Here is a 7,920-nt window from a genome sequence, read left to right on the forward strand (position 1 = left end):
TGAAGTATGTGAAATATAGCCTCTAGCCTTTGCTAGTTGGCGGGGTTAAGCCTCTAGCCTTTGCTAGTTGGCGGGGTGAAGCCTCTAGCCTTTGCTAGTTGGCGGGGTTAAGCCTCTAGCCTTTGCTAGTTGGCGGGGTGAAGCCTCTAGCCTTTGCTAGTTGGCGGGGTGAAGCCTCTAGCCTTTGCTAGTTGGCGGGGAGAATGGAAATCACCGCTATCTTGTGATAGCCTTGGGTTAATCTTAGTTTTAACATAATTTTAAGTCTTAACTTGCATGCAATTTACTTAATAGGTGACACTTCCCCATCGGTAGGGGAAATGCACAAGGTATTTTGCATCAAAGAGGGTGTATCACCCTTGGAGATGCTGGGAAGTGGAGATATTCTTGAGAAATTCAAGAGTTTTTTACTTCTCTACTCTACTAAGTATCTTTAAGAGTGAGAGACTCTCATAGATACTGTAGAGTACAACATTCACGCCTGGCGGTCCTTAGTTTAGTGATAAGTTCAATCTATGATTAGCAACTATTATCATCATTTTTTGATACTTTAAATTAGAGATATTCTTGAGAAATTCAAGAGTTCTCTAATGAGTATCATTGAGAGTGAGAAACTCTTATTGATACTGTCTTGTACAAACATACACTCCTGTTGATTCAGGTATTCTCTTAGTTCAGTCCAAGTTAAGATTTGTAACTGTTTATCTACATTATATAAAATTGCTTTGTTTTGTAAGTTCTTTACAAGTTTGTTGCAGCTTAGCCTACCAAATGAATCCAAGTGCACCATTGTAGATATTTTTTTAAAAGGTTAGTAGACTCTTTCATTGATTTTTACTCATCCACATATCCAGACTCAAGCTCCATGATATTATATCTCATTAATTTATTTTTTGTTTGGAATTATCAATTCTTATTGTTCCTAGACAATTTGTAAAGCATATTCGAATTTTTTCAGTTTGTATCTTTATTCAATATTCACTAGTTCCTTTTTTGTGACACAATTTAATATCAAGTGTTTTTGAATAATATCAAAATTATAAATAGAGAGAATAATAATAGATTGGATAGATTAAATAATTAGATTACATTAGATTAAATAATATCTTTTTTTAATATCAAGATTTTTAAATTTGTATCTTTATTCAATATTTACTAGATCCTTTTTTGTGACACAATTTAATATCAAGTCATGGCAATTTTTTAATATTATTCACCTTTAACAATGTATGGTGAAATATTATTGAACCAAGTTTGATAATTCTACTTGGCACTATATCTATTGAATTTTGTTATTTAAATTAACAGTTAACCTTCAATCAATTGTGTATAAGATTATCAATGAAAGTTTTGTCATTTTCAGCAGGATTGATGAACAACTAAACAAACAATATTGTGGAGATACATGTGAATTATAATGGAGATGCCACCAGATATTCAATGCATTGGAGAGCAGCTCTACTACCAAAGTGGAGATGTGGATCACTGGATGTGGTATGAGATATCTGGTATTTATATTTTCAATAGTCTAGACAGGTTAGAAACCTTTAACACTTCCCTATTCTAACACAGATATCAAGCTAGGGCCGGGATGTTTATGGTGGTTACTATTATGACACAGTTCATCCCGACCCCTTCGGCAGTGCCTTGTTCTATCCGGTTGGTTCTGAGTCCAATGGATGCTTTCAAGTTAGAGTCAACTGACCTGCAGATCGCATTTCCGCGTGCCAACAACTGGACGAACATGTGCTACTGTTAGATTGTGGTTTATGGATGGCTGTGGAGTAAGAAAATCACCTTGAATAGGGTTTGAGTTGTCAGGGTCCCTGTAGGATATTTGCAGTTGTCAGTCGACTATTACATTTCTGATCAGTGCCCTTTGTGGTGGTGCCACAGCTTTTTCATGATGGTTGCGGGCTCAGTACAGCACTAATTTGATGAGCAGGTGGTACTGTTACACTGTGGCCTGGTCTGACTTGTTCTATGAGACTGGCGATGCAAATATTAGATTGTAGTGCCTTCAGCAAACTTAGGGATGGGGGTGTGAGAATTATCTGTCTTAAGAATTAGAATTAAGAAAAATACGTTTATATCTGAGGCTGGAGTGATATTAAGTATAGTCTCTAGCCTTGCTAGTTGGCGGGGTGAGCCTCTAGCCTTTGCTAGTTGGCGGGGAAGGGAAAATATAGCCTCTAGCCTTTGCTAGTTGGCGGGGTTAAGCCTCTAGCCTTTGCTAGTGGCGGGGGATGGGAAAACGAAGACTCTAGCCTCATCTAGAGTCTTAAATTGCATGCATTTTAGTTTTAGTATTTAGAAAATACAATATAAGTTGAGAATTAAGATTGAAGTATGTGAAATATAGCTCTAGCCTTTGCTAGTTGGCGGGGTTAAGCCTCTAGCCTTTGCTAGTTGGCGGGGTGAAGCCTCTAGCCTTTGCTAGTTGGCGGGGTTAAGCCTCTAGCCTTGCTAGTTGGCGGGGTGAAGCCTCTAGCTTTGCTAGTTGGCGGGGTGAAGCCTCTAGCCTTGCTAGTTGGCGGGGAAGGGAAAACGAAGCCTCTAGCCTCATCTAGAGTCTCAAATTGCATGCATTTTAGTTTTAGTATTAGAAAATACAAATATAAGTTGAGAATTAAGATTGAAGTATGTGAAATATAGCTCTAGCCTTTGCTAGTTGGCGGGGAAGGGAAAATATAGCCTCTAGCTTTGCTAGTTGGCGGGGTGAAGCCTCTAGCCTTGCTAGTGGCGGGGTGAAGCCTCTAGCCTTTGCTAGTTGGCGGGGTGAAGCCTCTAGCCTTTGCTAGTGGCGGGGTGAAGCCTCTAGCCTTTGCTAGTTGGCGGGGAGAATGGAAATCACCGCTATCTTGTGATATTCAAGAGTTTTTTACTTCTCTACTCTACTAAGTATCTTTAAGAGTGAGAGACTCTCATAGATACTGTAGAGTACAACATTCACGCCTGGCGGTCCTTAGTTTAGTGATAAGTTCAATCTATGATTAGCAACTATTTATCATCATTTTTTGATACTTTAAAATTAGAGATATTCTTGAGAAATTCAAGGGTTCTCTAATGAGTATCATTGAGAGTAAGAAACTCTTATTGATACTGTCTTGTACAAACATACACTCCTGTTGATTCAGGTATTCTCTTAGTTCAGTCCAAGTTAAGATTTGTAACTGTTTATCTACATTATATAAAATTGCTTTGTTTTGTAAGTGCTTTACAAGTTTGTTGCAGCTTAGCCTACCAATGAATCCAAGTGCACCATTGTAGATATTTTTAAAAGGTTAGTAGACTCTTTCATTGATTTTTACTCATCCAGATATCCAGACTCAAGCTCCATGATATTATATCTCATTAATTTATTTTTTGTTTGGAATTATCAATTCTTATTGTTCCTAGACAATTTGTAAAGCATATTCGAATTTTTTCAGTTTGTATCTTTATTCAATATTCACTAGTTCCTTTTTTGTGACACAATTTAATATCAAGTGTTTTTGAATAATATCAAAATTATAAATAGAGAGAATAAATAATAGATTGGATAGATTAAATAATTAGATTACATTAGATTAAATAATATCTTTTTTTAATATCAAGATTTTTAAATTTGTATCTTTATTCAATATTTACTAGATCCTTTTTTGTGACACAATTTAATATCAAGTCATGGCAATTTTTTAATATTATTCATCTTTAACAATGTATGGTGAAATATTTATTGAACCAAGTTTGATAATTCTACTTGGCACTATATCTATTGAATTTTGTTATTTAAATTAACAGTTAACCTTCAATCAATTGTGTATAAGATTATCAATGAAAGTTTTGTCATTTTCAGCAGGATTGATGAACAACTAAACAAACAATATTGTGGAGATACATGTGAATTATAATGGAGATGCCACCAGCTATTCAATGCATTGGAGAGCAGCTCTACTAACAAATTGGAGATGTGGATCACTGGATGTGGTATGAGATATCTGTTATTTATATTTTCAGTAGTCTAGACAGGTTAGAATTCTCTAACACTTCCCTATTCTAACACAGATATCAAGCTAGGGCCGGGATGTTTATGGTGGTTACTATTATGACACAGTTCATCCCGACCCCTTCGGCAGTGCCTTGTTCTATCCGGTTGGTTCTGAGTCCAATGGATGCTTTCAAGTTAGAGTCAACTGACCTGCAGATCGCATTTCCGCGTGCCAACAACTGGACGAACATGTGCTACTGTTAGATTGTGGTTTATGGATGGCTGTGGAGTAAGAAAATCACCTTGAATAGGGTTTGAGTTGTCAGGGTCCCTGTAGGATATTTGCAGTTGTCAGTCGACTATTACATTTCTGATCAGTGCCCTTTGTGGTGGTGCCACAGCTTTTTCATGATGGTTGCGGGCTCAGTACAGCACTAATTTGATGAGCAGGTGGTACTGTTACACTGTGGCCTGGTCTGACTTGTTCTATGAGACTGGCGATGCAAATATTAGATTGTAGTGCCTTCAGCAAACTTAGGGATGGGGGTGTGAGAATTATCTGTCTTAAGAATTAGAATTAAGAAAAATACGTTTATATCTGAGGCTGGAGTGATATTAAGTATAGTCTCTAGCCTTTGCTAGTTGGCGGAGTGAAGCCTCTAGCCTTTGCTAGTTGGCGGGGAAGGGGAAAATATAGCCTCTAGCCTTTGCTAGTTGGCGGGGTTAAGCCTCTAGCCTTTGCTAGTTGGCGGTGGATGGGAAAACGAAGCCTCTAGCCTCATCTAGAGTCTTAAATTGCATGCATTTTAGTTTTAGTATTTAGAAAATACAAATATAAGTTGAGAATTAAGATTGAAGTATGTGAAATATAGCCTCTAGCCTTTGCTAGTTGGCGGGGTTAAGCCTCTAGCCTTTGCTAGTTGGCGGGGTGAAGCCTCTAGCCTTTGCTAGTTGGCGGGGTTAAGCCTCTAGCCTTTGCTAGTTGGCGGGGTGAAGCCTCTAGCCTTTGCTAGTTGGCGGGGTGAAGCCTCTAGCCTTTGCTAGTTGGCGGGGGATGGGAAAACGAAGCCTCTAGCCTCATCTAGAGTCTCAAATTGCATGCATTTTAGTTTTAGTATTTAGAAAATACAAATATAAGTTGAGAATTAAGATTGAAGTATGTGAAATATAGCCTCTAGCCTTTGCTAGTTGGCGGGGTTAAGCCTCTAGCCTTTGCTAGTTGCGGGGTGAAGCCTCTAGCCTTTGCTAGTTGGCGGGGTTAAGCCTCTAGCCTTTGCTAGTTGGCGGGGTGAAGCCTCTAGCCTTTGCTAGTTGGCGGTGAAGCCTCTAGCCTTGCTAGTTGGCGGGGTGAAGCCTCTAGCCTTGCTAGTTGGCGGGGTTAAGCCTCTAGCCTTTGCTAGTTGGCGGGGTGAAGCCTCTAGCCTTTGCTAGTTGGCGGGGTAAGCCTCTAGCCTTTGCTAGTTGGCGGGAGAATGGAAATCACCGCTATCTTGTGATAGCCTTGGTTAATCTTAGTTTTAACATAATTTTAAGTCTTAACTTGCATGCAATTTACTTAATAGGTGACACTTCCCCATCGGTAGGGGAAATGCACAAGGTATTTTGCATCAAAGAGGTGTATCACCCTTGGAGATGCTGGGAAGTGGAGATATTCTTGAGAAATTCAAGAGTTTTTTACTTCTCTACTCTACTAAGTATCTTAAAGAGTGAGAGACTCTCATAGATACTGTAGAGTACAACATTCACGCCTGGCGGTCCTTAGTTTAGTGATAAGTTCAATCTATGATTAGCAACTATTATCATCATTTTTTGATACTTTAAAATTAGAGATATTCTTGAGAAATTCAAGGGTTCTCTAATGAGTATCATTGAGAGTAAGAAACTCTTATTGATACTGTCTTGTACAAACATACACTCCTGTTGATTCAGGTATTCTCTTAGTTCAGTCCAAGTTAAGATTTGTAACTGTTTATCTACATTATATAAAATTGCTTTGTTTTGTAAGTGCTTTACAAGTTTGTTGCAGCTTAGCCTACCAAATGAATCCAAGTGCACCATTGTAGATATTTTTTAAAAGGTTAGTAGACTCTTTCATTGATTTTTACTCATCCAGATATCCAGACTCAAGCTCCATGATATTATATCTCATTAATTTATTTTTTGTTTGGAATTATCAATTCTTATTGTTCCTAGACAATTTGTAAAGCATATTCGAATTTTTTCAGTTTGTATCTTTATTCAATATTCACTAGTTCCTTTTTTGTGACACAATTTAATATCAAGTGTTTTTGAATAATATCAAAATTATAAATAGAGAGAATAAATAATAGATTGGATAGATTAAATAATTAGATTACATTAGATTAAATAATATCTTTTTTTAATATCAAGATTTTTAAATTTGTATCTTTATTCAATATTTACTAGATCCTTTTTTGTGACACAATTTAATATCAAGTCATGGCAATTTTTTAATATTATTCATCTTTAACAATGTATGGTGAAATATTTATTGAACCAAGTTTGATAATTCTACTTGGCACTATATCTATTGAATTTTGTTATTTAAATTAACAGTTAACCTTCAATCAATTGTGTATAAGATTATCAATGAAAGTTTTGTCTTTTTCAACAGGATTGATGAACAACTAAACAAACAATATTGTGGAGATACATGTGAATTATTATGGAGATGCCACCAGCTATTCAATGCATTGGAGAGCAGCTCTACTACCAAAGTGGAGATGTGGATCACTGGATGTGGTATGAGATATCTGTTATTTATATTTTCAGTAGTTTAGACAGGTTAGAATTCTCTAACACTTCCCTATTCTAACACAGATATCAAGCTAGGGCCGGGATGTTTATGGTGGTTACTATTATGACACAGTTCATCCCGACCCCTTCGGCAGTGCCTTGTTCTATCCGGTTGGTTCTGAGTCCAATGGGTGCTTTCAAGTTAGAGTCAACTGACCTGCAGATCGCATTTCCGCGTGCCAACAACTGGACGAACATGTGCTACTGTTAGATTGTGGTTTATGGATGGCTGTGGAGTAAGAAAATCACCTTGAATAGGGTTTGAGTTGTCAGGGTCCCTGTAGGATATTTGCAGTTGTCAGTCGACTATTACATTTCTGATCAGTGCCCTTTGTGGTGGTGCCACAGCTTTTTCATGATGGTTGCGGGCTCAGTACAGCACTAATTTGATGAGCAGGTGGTACTGTTACACTGTGGCCTGGTCTGACTTGTTCTATGAGACTGGCAATGCAAATATTAGATTGTAGTGCCTTCAGCAAACTTAGGGATGGGGGTGTGAGAATTATCTGTCTTAAGAATTAGAATTTTGTCAAGATGGTTTGTCATGCAATTTAACATACATCAAATAGTGATATTAACTGTGACTTACAAGGTAATAGAGAAAAAAGGTGCGAACTCAGGAAGATGTAGATGTTCACATTAACCAACTGTTAGTACTGAGCTACTAATTTCGGGTCTTTTTTAATTTTCATTGAACAAGAATTTTAAAGTATCATATATTTTCCCACTTCAATTAATCTACTTCTTTGATAAGTCATGCTTAGAAAAAGCATGAATACTTCATAACAAAATTATAAGAATCCAAATACAATTTCTATGTAGCGCCATTTATTACCCTATTGTTAATTCTTTGAAATATCACATTTTTCCAGACAACAGCATGTTCTATCTCTCTTATATTTTTTTTATGTTACATCATTCAAAGATTTGAACCATTCCCCTAATGACATTTTTCCAATTTACAGCATGTAATTCTTGCATGAAACTCTTTCCTCTTAGTTCTGACAGACAACTTTCTTCAAGTAGAACTATAGGCTTATTTCCAGTAAAAAGGGTTGACAACCCAATTTTATAGACCCATAGTCTATAGACCTCCTGCCAACATGTAATAATATTAATAGCTGGATAAAGGT

At 37.0% G+C, this 7,920-nt stretch overlaps 2 long non-coding RNA genes across 3 annotated transcripts; both read left to right on the top strand.

The window, feature by feature from the left end:
* Nucleotides 1-575: 575 nt before the first annotated feature.
* Nucleotides 576-5,186, top strand: LOC120356622. 2 transcript variants are annotated; one of them, XR_005574092.1, is made up of 3 exons: nt 576-810; nt 1,364-1,508; nt 3,839-5,186. It is a non-coding gene; the product is annotated as an uncharacterized LOC120356622 (long non-coding RNA). The 2 variants fall into 2 exon arrangements; XR_005574093.1 differs by having other exon boundaries at nt 1,367-1,508.
* A 586-nt stretch (nt 5,187-5,772) lies between these two features.
* Nucleotides 5,773-7,313, top strand: LOC120356623. Its single transcript, XR_005574094.1, has 2 exons — nt 5,773-6,047; nt 6,606-7,313. It is a non-coding gene; the product is annotated as an uncharacterized LOC120356623 (long non-coding RNA).
* Nucleotides 7,314-7,920: the final 607 nt, after the last annotated feature.

Source organism: Nilaparvata lugens, unplaced genomic scaffold (assembly GCF_014356525.2).
Source record: "Nilaparvata lugens isolate BPH unplaced genomic scaffold, ASM1435652v1 scaffold7315, whole genome shotgun sequence".
Taxonomy (NCBI): Eukaryota; Metazoa; Arthropoda; class Insecta; order Hemiptera; family Delphacidae; genus Nilaparvata; species Nilaparvata lugens.